Consider the following 20,393-nt stretch of genomic DNA (forward strand, 5'->3'; position numbering starts at 1 on the left):
TTTATTTATTTATTTATTTACAGTTTATTTGAGAGAGAGAGAGAGTGCACAAGTAGGGGAGGGGCAGCGAGACAGGGGGAGATAATCACAAGCAGGCTCACACCATCAGCGCTGAGCCGGATGGGGGGGCTTGAGCTCAGGAGCTGTGAGATGGTGACCTGGCTGAAACCAAGAGCCAGATGCTCAACCAACTGCACGACCCAGGAGCCTCTTTCTGTCTTTTAAAAAGAAGCATAGAGCCGTCATTTTGTCCCTGAAGTTAAGACCTCATGGAAGGAGAAGCAATCTAGCCTATTGTACAAAGCATTTAAGACTTGGGTTTGAATCCTCGCTCTGTTAGTTTCAGCTACATGATCTTAGGCAAATTCTGTAAGTCTCTCAATAAGGTAGTCTCCTCATCAGCAAAATGAGAGTTTTGCAACTTTGAAGATTGAAGATAATGTATGTAATAACTTGGCGTTCAGTAGCCCCTTCACAAATGCTGCCATTAATGTCACTGAGACCTTGAGCTTCAGAGAGAACTCTGGCAAAAGGGCTTTGGCTTTGGCTTTCTCGAGAGGGAAGTTTGCCTTGATGTCCTTGTATTGTTTGAAAAGTCTCTGCCTTACACAGAATTTACTGATTCATTTGAGACAACGTGTGGCATGATGAAAGCAGCCCCCACTTCACCCTTCTCTTCTGCTAATTATCTCTATAACCCTGAGCAGGTCCCTTAAAATATGTGGGCTACAGTTTCCTCATTTATAATAAAATCAGGTTGGATAGAGGATCCGAAGATCCCTTTAAAATTTTTTGTGATCCAAAATAAAATGAAATGAAATGAAATGAAATGAAATGAAATGAAATAAAATAAAATAAAATAAAATGAAATAAAATAAAATAAAATAAAATAAAATAAAATAAAATAAAATAAAATAATGTTGTGATCCTAACATTCTCTCTCTTGAAGAGCTAAGGGCAGACTATGGGAGGTAGTGACAGCAGATGAGAGTAATTGTGAAAGCAGCTCCCTGAGGTATATAGGTCCAGGACAATCTGAGACAGAGACAGAAAAAGATAATCCCATCGTTAAAACTAAGTTCAAAAAGAGAAACAAAGTCATTGCTCTTTTAATGTATTTTGGAAATTTGGGTTCTCACAGGGTATTTTATAGAGCTCATTGACATTAAAACCCTTGATGCATGTAAACTACATGTTTCTAAGACTGCTTCTAATGGCATCAAGAGGCCCAAATCTTTGAACCAGAGAGCAATAGATTCAAAGAAGGAAGAAAAGATGTTATGAGTGTAAGAGGGATTCGATTGGTTGGGGTCAAGGTGGTCAATGACACTATTTTTTTCCTTTTGTACTTATGACCTCTACATTAGATGCGTCTATTTTCCGGGAGAGAGATTATCTTCATTATGATTCTGAAACATGTGCAAAGAGCTACTTCAAGCTGAGACAGACTTACCAGAGTCCCTGCTGGGAGATAAAGCATTAAGATATGTGCTGTGATTTCAGCCCTGTAGGACCAAAATGTACTGAGAAATGACTGGTTTCAGACCAGTCCACCACTGCACAAGCTGCCTGCCAAAGAAGCTGCTGCTACCTCAATGAAAATGGATCCGGTTTTCAATTTTCATCTTAAATACTAACATACACAGTACCTATAATGCAGCCAACCTCAGAATATGGCTATGAATGCAACTACCTCCTTTATTTTCTATGTTAGAGCAAATTGCAGAGAATTTGATAACTATGCTATTAAAAAAAAGGTACATTGCCATAACAGCTGTTGTAAATATTTTGGTCAATTTTTATTGTTGAAATACATTTTTTATTGATGATGATTAGGGGAACATATAAAGCATCAACAAGAAAATAAAAACCACCTGTAATAGAATCTTCCTGAAATAGCTCACGGATAATATTTTATGTACACCCTTTCAGTCTTTTTTTATGTGCATGTATGTAATCTCCCGAATTGGGATAATATTCCTATTAGTTGACACTTAAAAAATAATTAAAACAATATCATGAAAGTTTTCCATGAAAATCTTCTTTGGGAATGCGGTTGTAGGGGTGAGGTAAAGGTGGAGGGGACAAAGAGAAAAAACTGAAAGTGGTGACAGATGAACTGGGAAGTGTTCCTGGGCTGATTCACAAAGTAGCGAGGATCTTACAGGCCATGCTACAGCGGGCCAGGATGTCAGAAATTACCGTGTAGCATGAGCAGGAAGTCATTGATCCCACCTCTCTAAAACAGAGTGAGTGGGAGAGTTGAGCAGGATAACCTGGGATACCCAAGGTTTTATTCTTCCTAAAGGGAGTGCAGTGGAGTAGAGCAAGCACTTTGGACTCAGCCATTTGGGATTCAATTCTGCCACCTGAACCTACCTGATAATGCCACCAAGATAAGTTATGTCATACCTTGGTTTCTTCATCTGTAGAGTGAAGACAATCGTATATAGCTTATACTGAAGATTAAAGGAGGTAATGCACGTAAAGCTTGGGGCTTTGTGCTGGCATGTATTAGGTGCTCATTAAATTATTCCATTCTTATTTTCAAAGTTAGGTTATAGAGGGAAAGATCATGGGTTCCTCGTCCACCACCCCTCAAATTCAATTATGTTAATGGGTCCGTCAAGGATACTATTTCTATTTCTTTTCAATTTTTATGTTCCTTTTAATTTTTTACACATTTTCTTTTCCAGTTTTGAAAATAAATTTGAGAATCAACTTGTCGAGGTCAACAAAAGGGATAGTATTTCTTAGAAGTGAGAATTTTCATGTATTTATTATTTCCCTCATACAGAGTTGTTCACAGGATTGAGGGGTTGAGATTTTTTCCATCGGTTTTAGCCTCCAGTCAAATATAAAGTAACAAGTATGAGAACTTATTTTAGAGGGGAAAATATGGATTTAGTGAAGCCAATGTCCCTTGAGGATCATTCCCCAAGATGACAGTCCCTCAGTGCATCCATCCTCTCCAGTGCTCTCTGCCCATTTTTTTTTTGCCCTTCCCCTTCCTCCCTCAGCTCCCACTGTTGCCTGCCTCTTGACCGCGAAGCTCCATTGCTAACACACCCTCCTTCAGTCTCATCCTCCTCGCCTGTGATAAGAGCCCCTAACTCCTGCAAAGGTACAAATTGCCTGGGCTCGCCTTTGGTTCTGCCCACGGAAAGCAGTGTGATCTGGTAAAATGGGGATGATAATAATAGTACCTATTATATTTGTATATATATAATTTAAGGTTATATATAATACATACATAAGGTCATATTTAATACATACAATTTAACGTTGCTATGAAGATTCGCTGAATTGAGATATTATTAAGCACTCATAAAAATAACTGACAGTAAGCACTTATACATTAGCTATTATTTTTCATATTTTCTGTAAAAATAAAATTAATAACTATGAATCACACCAGTATCAAATGAGATATTATATCTAAAAGCACTTAATCTCGGGCCTGGGACCAAGCAGCCCTCAATGATGATAGTTATGTAATAATCTGTGTTCTACCTGTAGTGAAATTGTTTCAGTTTCTCAAATGAGTGACACTCTCTTACCTCCAGATCTCTGGATACTCTGTTCCCTCTGTCTGGAAGACTGTTCCACTATGGTAACTCCTACTCATACTTGAGGTTTTTGCTTACACATTGCTTCTCTGGGAAACTGTCTTCGTCAACAGCGCAGAAGGGGTAGATGTCCTTGCTATGGCCTCCCCGTCCTGCTCTAGCACCTTCTCACGGTACAGTAGTGTGCCCTGCCTCTCTTGTCCGTGGTTCTGCTTTCCACAGTCTCAGTTACCCACAATCGACACAGTCTAGAAGTACACGATCCTCCTTCGGACTTCTTGTCAGAAGACCAGTGCCTGCCTAACATTACATCACGGTGCCTACATCATTCACTTCACTGCGTCTCATCACGTAGGCATTTTATCATCTCACGTCATCACAAGAAGGGTGAGTACAGTACAGTAAGATATTCAGATATCTTGAAAGAGAAAGAGAGACCATCTTCACACAACTTTTATTACAGTATATTGCTATAACTGTTCTATTTTATTATTACTTATTGTTAATCTCTTACTGCGCCTAATTATCAATTAAACTTCATCGTAATTGTGTATGTAGATGAAAAAACATAGTATGTATAGGGTTCAGCACTATCTGTGGCTTCAGGTACTCTCTGGGGGTCTTAGAAGTTATCCCCTGTGGATAAGGTTAGAAACTACTGTATTTATTACCCTTTCCAGTAATTGCTGATTTCATTGTCCTTCCTCCCTACTTGTCAATAGGCAATGTGAGAGAAGCTGCGTAGTTCCTGATATATAACCTACGTTAAATAAGTGACAATAATGACAATAGTAAACTTGTTGAAAAAAATAAGAGAAAACCAGGATAGAGTAATTCCATGAAATTCAATGGGCAAATGTGTTTCAACAAGGGATAATTAAACAGTGCCAGATGCTGGTAGACATGTCAGGGAAGCAAAGGATTGAAAGGTATATGTGGAGTTGGGCCATTAGGAAATTAGTAGTGACCTAAGAGAGAGCAATTGAACGATGTGGTGGAGCAGGGAGCAGCCTGCAGAGGGAGGAGCAATGAAAGGGAGAGGAGAAACTGGAGCAGCGGTTTCCAAAAAGCTTGGCTGTGAAGCAAAAGGGAAGCCAGGGAGAATCGAGCACCTGGAGACAGAGTATGTGCGTATGAGGCCGTGACTCTGGGGGGTGTGCCTGCGTGTGTATGTGAGACAGACAACGCGTGTGTGTCTGTGTCTGTCCAGCTGTGTCTACATGTAGCTGTGGGTAAAGGTACGTCTGTGTGTCTCTCCCGAAGTGTGGTGTATATGTGTGTTTGTGACAGGGTAGGGTGTGTAAGGTGGAACAGACTTGAAGGTGTTCCCCGGTTGACGAGGAAGGGTCAGTGGGAAGCGAGAAGTCACCAGAAAACCTGTTAAGCCTCAGGATGTGACCAGAGAAGGAGCTCGGAGGGATGAGGTTTCTGTGAGTTTTGCCTGTGAGGATTTCTTTTTACTTGGTTTTATTATAACCCACACACTTAAAAAAATTTTTTTTAACGTTTATTCACTTTTGAGAGACAGAGAGACAGAGTATGAGTGGGGGAGGGGCAGAGAGAGACAGAGACACGGAATCTCAAGCAGGCTTCAGGCTCTGAGTTGTCAGCACAGAGCCCGACGTGTGGCTCGAACTCAAGAACTGTGAGATCACGACCTGAGCCGAAGTCAGATGCTGAACCGACTGAGCCACCCAGGCACCCCTATAACCCACACACTTTGATTGTGTATATTGTTTCCCTAATTACTGTCCTTATCTCTCCCTCCCACCACCCCTTTCCAGTCGACATGGGTCTGGGAAAACCCGGTTACATTTCCCTGTCAGTGAAAATACTTGAGTGTCCCTAAGACAACCAATCATCGTCTCCATTTTTACTTATAAAACACTTTTTGTGCTATCATACAGACAGAGCCTGAAAGCAAATTAACAAGGGATGCATTTATTCGTTGGAAGTATTAGCATATTCTAGATATGCTATACATAGATTTAGAACTTCTGAATTAAAAATGCAGGGGATAATATTGTTTAAGCCTCTCCTTCTGGTTTTGAAACTTTTGATATTTGTTCATTCAAAAGGACATTGGCAGGATTCAGCAGGGGATGTTGAATTCATATTACAAAGAGTACCAAGGACAAGTAAATGAGTCAGCCACTGTTTGCAATTTTTCGCTGTCTAAATTCCTGTGACATGAGACTTACTGAAAAAATTTTTATTTTCTTAGAATGCTAGAAAAGAGGGAAAACTTTGAGCAATGTTTTCAAGAAAATGTTTTTGCTTTGAAAAATATCACACACAGAAAAGAGAAAGGTTTTTATCTTTTATTTTCACAGCAAATCTTTTTTCAAAGGAGCTATCAGAAATATTCTGGCCTTAATTTAAAAAATAATGCTTGAACTTGAAAGAAAATATTTTTGCTGAGTACTCTTTAAAACTTCATTTTGAAGGGTGCCTGGGTGGCTCAGTTGGTTAAGCGTCCAACTTCGGCTTGGGTCATGATCTCACGGTTCGTGGGTTCCAGCCCCACATCGGGCTCTGTGCTGACAGCTCAGAGCCTGGAGCCTGCTTTGTATTCTGTGTCTCCCTCTCTGCTCCTCCCCCACTCACCCTTTGTCTCTCTCTCTCTCTCTCTCTTTCTCTCATAAAATAAACATTAAAAATATTCATTAAAGAGACTTCCCCCCACTTCCCCTTGGAAACCATGCACATGTAAAATATTCACAAAGTGCCAAATGAAATAGAGTGAAAAGTAAGTCTTCTGACTCCCACTCACCAGGTCTCCGCCCTAGAGGTAACCACTGTTATTGGTCTTTTGTGGGTTCTTCGGGACATATTCTCTGCCCTTAGACTTGCACATATTTACATGTTTCCCTCCATTAGTAGCAGGCTATACACACTGTCACCTATGTAGCTTTTTTTTCTGAATGGTCCTTGAACTAGAAAAGTATAAGAAAAATACTACCAGACATCCTCACCAGCAAAGAGCATTGGCCCATAAAGGACCAGTGAGATCTCCACCTCCCCTTCCCTTCCAGGCATTAACATGCACGGAGGCTTCTGTTTTGGACTGAGGCACGAGGGAAGAGCAGGAAGGAATTTGGGGCAAGGAGTGTCTGTGGCTGGTGCAGAGTTAAGGTGGAGAGTTATTTTATAACCTTAGACTGGGTAATATGCCCAAGGTCAGAAAAGCAAAGGATTTATGGGAAGTAGGAGATGGTCAAAAGTTAATTTCTGGGAATGAGAGCCATTTCGAGTCCTGGAGACCAAAGGCCACACACAATTGGAGAGGAGGCCATTCCTCCCACTTCCCCTTGGAAACCAGCAATAATCTGACACTCCTCAAATCTGCAGGCAGACAATGTGGAAAATTATAAGCCAGAGTAGGAAGGGAAGGAAAAAGCAGACACCACGCAGTTACAGACTGGTTTGTGGGCATTTGTGTGGCATCCTTTTGGGGAACTCCCAAAAATAACTTGGGGACACTTGGAGATGTGCTAATTACTAGTCATCAAAACAGTTGGAACTCTTACCATCATATTTTGCGCATAAAAATAGACTGCAACTTTATTTTATACTCCCAATCTGGTGAGGCTCAGGAGGCTTGGATTATATGTAAAACATGAAAATACTAAATATACAACATATGCAATACCTTGTCACAGAATGGTGGGATAGAAATTTTGATTTCAAAACAACAGTTACCTATTCCAAGTTGAAGTGCTGAGCCAGGATTGAAAAGTAAGAGATTGAGAACTAGTAGATAATTTTTATACTCCTCACTCTTATCAGGAATGTGGAAATGTAGAGAAGAGTTTGAAATATAACTTCTTTTTTATTAAGTTTTTTTTTAAATTCCAGCCGAGTTAACATACAGTGTTATATTAGTTTCCAGTAGACAATACAGTGATTCGACACTTCCACACATCACCCTGTGCTCATCATGACAAGTGCACTCCTTAATCCCCACCCCCTATTTTACCTGTCCGCCCAACCCACCTCCCCTTTGGTAACCATCAGTTTGTTCTCTATGGGTAAGAATCTATTTCTTGGTTTGCCTCTCTCTCTCTCTTTATTCCCTTTGCTCATTTGTTTTGTTTCTTAAATTTCACACATGAGTGAAATCATTTGGTATTTGTCTTTCTCTGACTGACTTATTTCACTTAGCATTATACTCTCTGGCTCCATCCAGGTTGTTGCAAATAGCCAGATTTCATTTTTTTTTTTATGTCTGAGTAATATTCCATTGTGTGTGTGTGTGCCACATCTTCTTTATCTATTCCTCTATCAATGGACACTTGGGCTACTTCCGTATCTTGGCTATTGTAAATAATGCTCTTATAAACATAGAAGTAAACATTTATCCCTTTGAATCAGTGTTTTTGAATGTTTTGGATAGACACCCAGTTGCATGATTATTAGATCACAGGGTAGTTCCATTTTTAACTTTCTGAGCCAGTTTTTGACAGTGGCTATACCAGTTTGCATTCCCACCCATGGACCATAAAGATTCCTTTTTCTCCACACCCTTGCCAACACTTTTTCTTTCTTGTGTTTTTGACTTTAGCCATTCTGACAGGTGTGAGGCGATATCTCATTGTAGTTTTGATTTGTTTTTCCCTGATGATGAATGATGTTGAGCATCTTTTCATGTGTCTGTTGGCCGCTGACATATAACTTGTTAGGAGGGTATCTTAGGAGAGCATTACTGAGAGTCTGTGTCCTCTACAAGGGCAGGTTCTGAGGGATGCCTGCCTCTCACCTTACGCCACGTCTTTAATGAGACCAGCAGGAGGATCTGACAGATGTTCCCCACGGTTGAAAGACATAGTGGGCATATAACTGTCCAGAGAAGTCTCCTGGGTGAGATTGGCTGCAACAGACAAGCGGAAGAAGTGGTGTAGTACGAGACATCAGCCTCCTGGAGTTCACTGGGGCTAACAACAGGTGTGTACTTCTTGTGGGTGTGCTGTGGGCCATTGGTGAGAAAGTTTGACCCTGGAGGCATCCTAGGTTCTTTCCAGAAGGGCTGCAGAGAGAAATTAGAGGTGGGTATTGCCGGATTGCTAGGGGCTAAGGAAAGCATAAGAAGCCAGTCAGCACGGAAAGACCCAGATCCAGAGAACTTCAGGTGGCTGATTCCTAGCAAATGAGTGGGTTTTCAAAATAACCCATAAATGTGTTCCTCAACAGAATCAGCTTTAAGCAGCAACCGAGTCCAGATGGTGCTGCTACCACATGCCTGGTCAGAGGACTCTTGTTCCCCTTGACTCTCCCCTGCTCTCCAGCAACATCCACTCCATGCTTGGACAAGCAAGTGGGGAGGAAGAATAGAACTGGATGAGAGGAGAAGCTGACTGACCATACTCCAGGGGTGGAGGGAGGCTTCCGCTTTTAATCGTGTTCTGAATCTTGATTACCGCATGACGCATGATGGAACATGTTAACTGAAGTGAGACTGTTTAGTAACTAACAGTAACTGTAGTGACCACATATTTCCATTTCATTCAAGGGCAGAGGATAAACTGCTCTACTAGATATACAAGGATGCAGTGCTGCACGATCTCACTCCACACGCGGTGTGTTTATGGCTGATAATACTCACCTGTAGAAGTGGGGCAGAACGTAGAAGACATTCTTGACTTCTGCATTTTCTCTTCCTATCTTCCGGAGGTTCTTCAAGTTTTACTTCCTTTGCATGAATTTCTTTTTTGCGAGGGCACTAACACTTCCTGTCATGGCTTTTGTATCATTTCTTTCCTCCTTTTATTCTCTCAGGCTTTCTTTCATTGTCTCCAGCACTGCCCTGAGAGCTATTAGCTCTCTTCTCAGGATGATATGTTCACTCCCCACAGTGACAACACTGGCATTTTCATTCTCTCCCTTTAGAGGGAACATCCCAAGGATATTGCCCTCTAGCGCCTGTGAGCACTCGAGAGCTAGGGTAGTGGCACAATGACTGCCAGAGACAGGTCAACACCTCACAATTCACTCGAGGTATCTGGCTACTTGTTGAAAGCGAAATACCCGTAGTTAGCTGTGTCTAACAGCAATCACTGTGGATCCTTGCAACAATTTAAATCAGGCCATCATTTTGGCAGACTTAAGGCTCTGGCTTATAAACACCTGCAGAGGTATGAACACCAGACTACTGGCTCTGGAGGCAGGGAAATGAGCTTCAACTTCTATATCCACTGCAATATGTATTTGTGCAGGCCTGAGATGATTACTTCTCTGAATAAGGAGGATAGTGATACCACCGTCCATTAAAGGAGATAATAAGCATGGCATGTTTAGTGCCAAAATGCTAGTGACAAGGAAGCATTTGCTAGGTATTTAAAAATGTTTTTTAAATATTTATTTATTTTTGAGAGAGAGAGAGAGAGAGAGAGAGAGAGAGAGCGAGCATGAGTGGGGGAGGGCAGAGAAAGGGAGAAACAGAATCCGAAGCAGGCTCCAGGCCGTGAGCTGTCAGCACAGAGCCCGACACAGGGCTCAAACCCACACACAGTGAGATCATGACCTGAGCTGAAGTCAGACACTTAACCGACTGAGCCACCCAGGCGCCCCAGGTTAGGTATTAACTATTACATTTATAATCCTGACTCATTTTATTAATCCCAGATTTATCCAACTCCTGTATTCCCAGGCTCTTAGTTACTTCTTCCTCTTCTTCTCTTTCTTTCCTTTCTTTTTCCTTCCTTCCCTCCTTCCCTCCTTCCTTCCTTTCTTCCTCCTTCCTTCCTTCTTTCCTTTCTTCCTTTTTCTTTCTTTCTTTCTTTCTTTCTTTCTTTCTTTCTTTCTTTCCTTTTTGGTCAATGGCACTTTCATTTAAATAGGTTTTTCCTTCAAGGCCAGGGACTTCTTAATGATCTGTATGTACAGGAAGTTTAAATGACTTGCAAATAGTAATCCAGAAAACTGTGTCCTTGTTGCACACAGAATTGATTTCCCCTTCCAACCTACCTTAAGACTAAAGCTGTAAGATGGGAAAGGGTGTGGTTAAATTATAAAATATTAGTTCAATAGGATTTCTTAAAACTTCTGCTTCTCTTGGTTGATGTTTCCCATTTTGTCTTCCTTTCTTATTGGTTCACTGCTGAGCACATGGAGAGGTTTAAAAAATACTTCTTGACATGACAGCTGCTCTGGACTGTCATTTCTAAGTCTCCATTGACGTTGGAATCCTCAGTATATTCCCTTCTCATAGCCATGTAGCACTAGAATTTTTTTGGCTCATGGGAAGACTACACATCTCTTCATTCCAGGTAGAATCAGGATCTCAATTTGCATACTATTGATATTTTTGCTCCCTAGTAACTGGTGGAGAAAGAAAAACAGCATTTGGAAGAAGATTTGATCCCTGAGGACCTTCATGGTGGGCTTGATGGATGGATGGATAGATGGATGGAAAGAACAAGATACACCACGTACCTCAAGAGGATTCAAGAACAGAGCCCCTCCCAGAGGTGAAGGCAAGTACACAGCTCATCAACCTTTCTGAATGCTACCTGGTTCTGTCATCATGTCAGTTATGATTTATTTTGCGGGGTTAAAGCAGAATTTCTTATAAAGCAAAATAAGATCATTACGGTTTGGAAACCCTTTGAAATAGTATTAATTTTACTTTTAAAAAATGTTTTTAAATTATTTATTTATTTTTGAGAGAGAGAGAGAGAGAGAGAGAGAGAGAGAGAGAGAGAGAGGAGAGAGAGAGAGAGAGAGAGAGAGAGAGAGAGAGAGAGAGAATGAGTGGGGGGGGGCAGAGAGAGAGGGAGACAGATAATCCAACGCAGGCTCCATGCTGGCAGCACAGAGCCCAACAAGGGGCTCAAACTCTCTAGCTGTGGGGCGCGCGAGTGGCTCAGTCAGTTAACCATCCCACTTCAGCTCAGGTCATGACCTCGTAGTCTGTGGGTTTGAGCCCCACATCAGGCTCTGTGCTGACAGCTCAGAGCCTGGAGCCTGCTTCGGATTCTCTGTCTCCCTCTCTCTCTGCCCCTCCTCTGCTTGCTGTCTTTCTCCTTCAAAAATAAATAACCATTAAAAAAAAAAATAACTCTCGAGCCGTGACATCATGACTTGAGCCAAAGTTCGATGCTTAACTGACTGAGCCATCCAGTAATAACCTTACTTTTTAAATGAGTTATACATATTTCAAAGCAGGGTGGTTAAGTTGCCTGCTTGATGAATGGATACAAAGATTTTATCGCTTTGATGAGCAGCTGTCAGGGAAATTGTAGGCAGTTGGAGAAATCTTTACAATGTTTTCCTGCATTAAGCCAGGGCACTGTGTGTTTCTTAGCCCATGGTTTAAGTTCCACTTCGGAGGGAAAAAAATAATAAATTTAACAAATATAGATTAATGATGATAAAAGTTTAAAAAGTTCCCATACTTAATATTTTATTCAAATAGTTTTGGGTTAACTGACTTGCAGTTTTTGTTACTCTTTCTCATCTGCCACACTTCGCAGCAAGAAAACTCATCAATATGCAATGTTTCTATCCCTTCGACTGCTTCCTCCCACTGTCCAAAATATATTCAATTCAAAATCTGTTTAGTCAAGCAGACATGAGGAAGAAAGAGAATTTCTATGGTGTTTTCAAAAGCTGATTTGTGGCAAAATCATTTTATTTTATTTGTTCAGGCCTCAGAGAGGGGAGTCTAGAGAAAATTTCCCTATGCCATGAGAGTCTCCCAGGGGAGCCAAGAGGGGGTGAGCAGGAGGTGGCCTCACAGCAACTCTCCACAGACCCCCACCCTCTCCTGTCACAGGAGGGTCACAAGGTGCTCCATCTAGACTCCGATAAGCTGAGGTTCAGCCTTCCCCTACAAAGACACCCCGAAGTCACCAGGGTGTCATCATGGAGTCTTTCCCTGCATTCTTCTCAGTAAAACAAGCTAGTTAGAAACTTGTTGCAGGATGACAGGATACATGGGCTAAATAAATTTTAATGAAACTGGGTCTTAGGCCCTCCTACTAGTGCTTTTTATGTTGCTTATAACTATGGTAACTGATAATAAAATATTATCCATTCCTCCATCCTGACTCCAGTGTCGTGACCAGCTCGATACTTGGAATTCTCCCATTTCCCATTCAAGCTTTCTCATTAACTATCATTGGGATTTTAAGATCTATGTTTTTAAAAAAATTTTAACCAAGGTCAAGTTGAAGTAATTTTAAGTGTATAACATGTATTTCTACACACACTATACCAGGTCAATATTCAAATGAAAAACGAAAAATTAAATGCACTTCAGATGCAAGCAAAACCAAGTTCCACATTTCATACCTTTTCAATAGTTTATAGAACCAGCCAATCTTTCTTTCCTTTGTAAATTGCTTCTTCCAAACCCTGAGACTATAAGACAATTAGCAGGCAGACTAGTTTACATTTGAAGACACTGCTTCTATCATTTTGCCATAGGATCACCTAATGAAGTAAGAATGTATATTCCCCAGGCGGCTGGCTGACTCAGTCGGTTGAGCATCTGACTCTTGATTTAAGCTCAGTTCACAATCCCAGAGTTGTGAGATCAAGCCCTGCATCAGGATCCGTGAGTGTGGAGCCTGCTTAAGATTCTCTTTCCCTCTCTCCTCTGCCCGTCCCCTGCATGCACTTGCTCTTTCTCTCTCAATTTAAAGAAAAAAAAAAAAAAGAATGTATCTTCCTTAAATGGCCAGAGCTCTTCATGCAGGACAATATGTATCCACAATTTTGGCTTGTTGTTATTTCCTATTTTTAAATTAAAGTTTTCAATTTTATGAAAATTTAGAAACACGTACATCATTTGTAAAGTCAAATGAGGCATATTAAAAATAAGCAGCGCCTTGCTGGCCCTTTTCCCTATTCTGCTTTTGTTCACCAATGAAGCAAACCCAAGACCGAATCTTGACAACGGGAGGACCAGCTACTTATGCAACTACAGAGCCAGGGGCGTTGAAGTGGGCAAGAGGCTGCTCTGGTCTCTTTCCTCTAAGTAGGTCATCAATGAAATTACTCAGACTGAAAATATTCCCTTCTATTTTTTTAGTTTTTTTACGGAAATTCCATAATCTCGTTCTACATGTTTTTGCAGTATTCTATTACCTGAAGAAGAAAAAAGAAGCTTTAGAAAATAGTGATTGTGAACATGCCCTGTTTGTAAAATCCGTGGTAAGTAGAGTCGGTAGGAGATGGCTAACTACACTTTGAGGTGGCCATGAGAATCGAGGGACTGCTAATTCTGTGTCATTGTTACAAGTCTCTCGGCGCAAATGGATAGTTCTGTATTCAGTCCTCGGTGCCCACAGCACCCACTGAGAAGCCCTGTTCCAGGAAAGACACCCCTTAAGTCTGTTTTGAATAACAGTAGACTTCAGAGAATGGGTGGAACATATGATTTGAAGGGCTGACTCTGTGAATCAGAACTTCAGGAAACCACAGTGAATTATCTGGCAATTAAGCATACCCCATTGATAGAGCCTGAATCCAGATCAGCCTCGGCCCTTTGCTTTAGGATTGGCAAAACGGCCCCTGGAAGCCCAAACAGTTTTGTTCTCGGGCCATGGTTCCCACCTACTGCCTTCTTCTCTAATCCCCTTTCAATGGGAGGTGGTATCAGAAATACCATTTCCGCTACCACATTAGAAAGCAACAGAGCTCATGATGTTTGTCCTGTGTCTTCCGAAACCAAGCGTCTCCCATTCTAAGACTTTCAAACAAAATTCAAAACAGTGGCCTTGGAGCAGAATTTCAAGGGAGGCCCCTACAAAGCCCGCCAACTCCATGGTTTCCAGTAAAAGGACCTCCTGCTCCAGTCTTTTGAAACCTGGTTCAAGTAAAATACCATTCTCATACCAGAGTGTGAATCACATTTCCTCTGTCCACACAGCTTCTATAGTCTTGCCAGAGAGAGCATTTACCCCTCCACTTCCTGATTAAAACACACACACACACACACACACACACACACAAAATTTGGCTGGCCTATTTTTAATATGCTAATTATCTCCATCTGTAAGTGCTTCCTAGCCTCTTTGGCTTTTCTTGGCCCAGCCTCAAATCCCAACCTCTCTTCCAAGGGGGAAAAAAAATGGGTATCCGCCTTACGGCCAGAAGCCAAGGTGCATAAAGAGAGAACTGAACCCTTCAAAAACTAAACATAAATATGGTGCAAATTGGCAATCAGAGTTTTAACACTAAATCTTTTTAAAGATAAACTTTACACGAATTTACTCTTTTTCACTTGGTTCCTATGAAGAACAGCTCCCCAAGATATCTAAATCATGGAGGCTCTTATGTAGACGTCCCCTGATATATAAGAAAATCAGTACCAGCCCATCTAAGTGAAGCAGTATACGCCATGATGTTAAGCCTCCAGGCTTTCTACGGGCCATGATTGTTTTGTTCGTGGACCTTATGTTTAGCTGTAAAGGCTACATGAGCTACCACATGAAACCTCATACTGTGTGATGCAGGAAATAACAACAACTTTGAAAAATGAAGTACACTTTCAAAATAAAATGTTTTCTTTGGCCCCTGGGAATTTGTTTTTAAAATTGGGAGAGGAGGGATGCATCTTTAGCAGAAGCATCATTTATTTCATGCCTTCTGTTTAGGGAGGAAGTGGCTGGGGTAAGGCCAAAACTTGTATAATTTCCTGACAAATGTGTAAGGACAATCATTTCAAAAAAGCCTGTTTAACCACTTGATGAGAAGTGTGCTTTTTGTTTTCCTACAAATACTTTAGAAGTCAGAGAACGATTTTTGTGTGTTTTAACTGTCGAAAAGCTTCCAAAATCCACAAAACTATTTTAAAATTGGTCATATCTTACCGTTTTCACTCTCGCCACCGAAGACTGGTTTTGGCATTTAGCCAGAACAAATTCGTGGGGGCAGATGCTATTGGTTGGAAGAACAGAGTAAAACAAAATAGAAAACAGAACCCAAAGTGACAAAGACCCCTCCTTGACCAAACTGTGGTCGGATTCCTCTGAGCCTGCTTCATGACGAGGCTTCCTCCTTGGCCTGCCTTTAGCAAGCATCCTACTAAATCAGTTTAGTGAGAATCCCTCCCCTTGATATTTGATCAAACTCCTCATCCCTTGTCCTTGGCATTAAATATTTGGCCTCCCTTTAGCAGGAATCCTGGTAAGCCTGCTTTAACAAGAATTCCCCACCCTTGATTTCTGAGTAATTTTCTATTGCTGTCTGCCTTTGCTATATTCAGAGTTCAACTCGACTTCTCTCCCTATTGTAATAGTCTTGCACAAAGCCTTCCTTGCCATTTTTAACAAGTGTCAGAATGATTTTTCTTTAACAAGGGATATGAGTAGGAATTAAGACTGGAAAAAACATCAGGAATTTAAAGGTCCCAAAACTACAAATGCTCATCCAAATAAATATTCCCTAAACAACCTTTGAAGGTTATTTGAACCTTAAAATTAATGTTTTCTAATATTTAGTATTTAAAAAAAATCACTTACCTACGATGTCTTCGTATTTCTGCACATTCCACTGCCATCCCGAGTATGACAACACTTGCTGGTATAACTCTCGCACACTTTTTGCAATTAACCATTTTCACCTCTTGTCTAAAAATATAACAAAAAAATTACATTCAGTTACATGTATGCAAAAATATGTGTGCATGATTACAATAAAGAAAAGAAGAAAGAAAAAAAGCAGTTAAGTAAGGATGAACAAATAAAGTCATTTTTTCTTTAAAAAGTTTCTTTTGTTGGGGCATCTGGGTGCCTCAGTCAGTTGAGCATCTGACTCTTGATTTCAGCTCAGGTCATAATCTCATGGTTGTGGGATTGAGCCCTGTGTCAGCTTTGTGCTGAGTGTAGAGCCTGCTAGGGATTGTCTCTCTCTCTCTCTCTCTCTCTGTCTCTCTCTCTGTCTCTCTCTCTGCCCCTCCTCTGCCCCTCTCCCCATTTGCATTCTCCCTCTCTTAAAAAAACTTTTTTTTGTTAACTAGACTTATTGTGGTGATCATTTTGCAATATATAAGAGCTTTGAATCATTCTGTTGTACACCTGAAACTAATGTTATATGTCAATCATGCCTTGGTAAAAAAGTTTATTTGTATATTTAAACAAATGGATATGAGTAGCTTATGACTTGGGCAAGTCGTTAAACCTCTCCAAGCTTCACTTTGCACCTCTCATTTCCCCACAAATCGGAGCCTCTGAGTGGTGCATGGCAAGTACGACATCGACTGAGGCTTTGTGTTTTACAGGAATAATTTGAGCAAATTTTGTATCCTATTTACTTTACGTTTTAAGTTTTGCTTTAACATAAAAGAAAATAAGGCTTTAAATAACTGACCATGGAGAAAATCCACCATGTTTCTTCTGTGTCTTAGAGAGCTCTCTGGAACTCTGCTATCCACCACAATTTGAAAAGCCAGGCACGAGACACATGCTATGTAAGTGTAGGAAACGAGAGCAAACAATATGCAACACCCGCTCTCTTACAAAAGTGTTTCTCCCTTTCAAGTCACATACTTAATACGTGAACATATACTTCTTGCAAAAACTCAAGTTAGCTGCTTTTTACCCCATTCCCTTACCAGAGATAACCACTGTAAACAATTTAGCATTACTTCAGATTAAAAAATTTTTTAATGTTTATTTATTTTGAGAGAGAGAGAGAGGGAGAGAGAGAGAGAACACAGGAGGGGAGTGGCAGACGGAGAGAGAGAGAGAGAGAGATTGAGAGAGAGAGAGAGAGAGAGAGAGAGAGAATCCCAAGCAGGATGCAGTGCTCAAACCCATGAATGATGAGATCATGACCTAAGCCAAAATCAAGAGTTGGGCACTCAACCGACTGAGCCAGCCAGGCGTCCCACTTCAGATGTTTTTTAATTAATTATATATGTATACATAATTGACTTCCCCTTATAAATAGCACACTGAACACTACTGACTAATACAAAGCTTTTTTTTTTCTTAGTCTTTCTGAAAGAACAGTGTACTGTAATACAGTGTCCTTCTAAAGTCTAAACTGCTTTACCTCACTTTGGTTTTCAATCCACATTTATGACCTAAAATTCACATTCCACAGCAATAGGCAGATGAATTTAAGGAGTAAATATTAACCCTGGCAGAAACTGTATACTAACTTCTAATTTTGTATGCTGTGGTATCTAAATTTAAAAATAGGAATACTATCATATCTCTAATTTTATTTAACAATGTAATGAGAAGCCTAAGTGGATCTTTTCAAAATGAGATCTTAATTGCCTTTGTAGCTTCCCCTTGCTCTCGGTAATGACAAATCCATTATTCCAAAGGCAGCAAAGATCGTGGAACTAGAGTTGGAGTCCTGCTTTAAAACTGCCTGAAATTCTGTCCTGGGATTTTCTCTTTCCATTTTTCCTTAAGGCTGTATTTTAAAATATTTATTGGACTTTAAAATTGGCTACATTGCCTTGGAAATCTGGAACCCAGAGATATCAGCCCCCAAAGAAAGAGGAAATGAGCATCTGAGTGAGAAGTAATGTACATGAACTGGGGCCTCTGTTGTGTAAATAGTGGTCTTGCCTGACCAAGCTTGGATTCAGATTTATCCCGTCCTTTTTATTGTTCCTTAAACTTAGCAAGACAAACATTTCCCCTAGCTATACCCTAAATCATATCGAGCAGGTCAATTTGATTTGAGGTCATAAAAGGCAACGCAGTCATAATAAGTTTTTGCAAATGTACTGCATTATGTTTTGTGACCACTGAGGGTTCTCAGACCAGCTAATTCATTACATTTGTCATCAAGCTGAAGGAATTCTTTAGGAGCTTTACAATGTTTAGGGACATTTTTTTGAAGAAAATAATAATCTTTTTGTAATAAATATTCTGATTTAAAAAACATCCTTGCATCTATTTTTTTTTAATAAGACTAAATTTTTGCTTTACGATATATTCCTAGAAGGGGATGCTCTGTTCTTCGTAATGTAAGACCCTATTGCGTTCATGCTGTTCGAGAGGAAGAATCTGGGTAGTAGACTGATTTGTCTCTTCTCCTGCTTAAACATGCCTTGCTCATACTCTCCTCTCTGAAGTCACGTTCATCGCCAGCATCTGCAGTGGCACAGCCCGTAAACCTGCACGGTCCTCATGACAGCAGCCAGGACGCAGGGCAAGAGACATAGATAATTGTGTCTCAGAGGCCTGGATGGTGTCAATCATTAGAACAGGTGTTTAGAGCCCCCGGTTGTGCTGTAGCAGCACTGAACAGTTCCCAGGGACAGTGGCACCTAGGTGCTCTTTAATACATTTAGTGTTTGTTTGTGTTTGTGTGATGTGGGGTCACCTGAAGTACAGGGTCCAGGGAAATGCTTAGTTAAGTATGCTGTTGCATAAAGGCCACTCCTTGTTTCCAAATAAAGAAAAATGACAATTTTAACTTATAGTTTTCAAGCAATATTTAACTTAAAGAATTTTGTCAATAACTGTATGTGTGTGGAGGCACAAGGAGTTTAAATTCTTTGTTTGCTTTTATTTGTGATGACTGATGCCTCCTGTATATGTTTACCCTTTTGAAATGATTACCAGGAATTCATAAAGGGTTCTCTTGATAGAAACAGATATATAACAACTTATGCACACATGCGAGTTAACATAAAAGAAAAAGCCATTGTGAATTCAAGCACCAGATGGATTCTATATGAACCTCATCCCGTACATGACTGATTTTGGAACGATACAACTACCTAAAATGTAGTGACACATTCCAATTTCTTTGCTAGAGCTCCGGTTTTCATAGGATGTGTTGTAGTCTTTGGTGCTAGTATTCAGGACACATAATCTCATTATCTGTTAAATTGATCAAAACATTAAGACTAGTGTTTTGTATTACTACACATTTTTATGAAAGTAGAATAAATTTAAATAATATTATGGTTATACATGGCCCGTGTTGATGGCATTTGTGGCTGGTTTGTAGAAAAATTCATACTCAGGGCAAAAAATCAACTCCTTCTCTGTTAATATATTCCTGCTTGTTAATCTTGTGGGAATCTTGGCATATTCACTCAGGGCAGGGAAGCTGAGGGTAAGTGAATGGACACAGGGGTCCAGGAGTCAGAGGCCTTGGTATTTAGCTCTGGATCTGCCACCAGTTACAATTTGTTCCCAGTCACCTGTCTGTCTCATAAACTCCTCTGGTAAAGTAGTTTTCTGGCTGATCCCCCAAGTAACCTGAATAACCAGGTTGTGTGGGAAGGGATTTGAGGAGTATGCAGTCAAGCTGAGTAATAAGGAAATAAAAATAAAAAAAATTTCTGGGTGATGTGCTGAGGTGCTAGGGAAATCAGTCAGAGTACAGGCCATAATCTGCCATCATCATCAGACGTTCTTGTCTATGAAAGCAGAAAAAAAGAAAAAACCTTCCTCAGTTTAGAAAGGTCACATCTATTATCTGTGGCAATGTTGCTAAGAATCCAGTCTGGAAGTATGGAGCTGTCTTTTTATATGTAAGCCAGTTTGTTTCTTTTCATACCTTATCATAATCACCTCCACTGGGCGTAAGATGGATATAGCATTACCCAGTTGGAAGACAGATTCGAAAGCTGGTAGGAAATGTTCACCTTTTGGAAATGATATAGGAAAATACAACAGTAACTATACCCTCTGGCAGTTCAACAATTATACATTTCCTTTTGTTAAAGTAGAGACAGACAGTAAAAATGACTTCGGAGCACCCCAAGGAAAATAAGTTAATCAGAAACAGTGTGGGTCTACTGACAACTGGAGAAATGCACAGGGATATAAGAGAGATCCAGGCACTGTGCTTCTAATCTGTTAAAGCCACAGATGTAACCATGGTGCCATGATAGCTGAA

At 40.5% G+C, this 20,393-nt stretch overlaps 1 long non-coding RNA gene across 1 annotated transcript in view; it reads right to left on the reverse strand.

The window, feature by feature from the left end:
* Window positions 1-16,041: 16,041 nt before the first annotated feature.
* Window positions 16,042-20,393, reverse strand: part of LOC122213541 — a 205,505-nt gene continuing 201,153 nt past the window's right edge. Inside the window, exon 6 of the long non-coding RNA XR_006199576.1 lies at window positions 16,042-16,144. This is a non-coding gene — a long non-coding RNA (uncharacterized LOC122213541). The remainder of the gene's footprint in view (window positions 16,145-20,393) is intronic.

The sequence above is a fragment of the Panthera leo genome, chromosome A2, assembly GCF_018350215.1.
Source record: "Panthera leo isolate Ple1 chromosome A2, P.leo_Ple1_pat1.1, whole genome shotgun sequence".
Taxonomy (NCBI): domain Eukaryota; kingdom Metazoa; phylum Chordata; class Mammalia; order Carnivora; family Felidae; genus Panthera; species Panthera leo.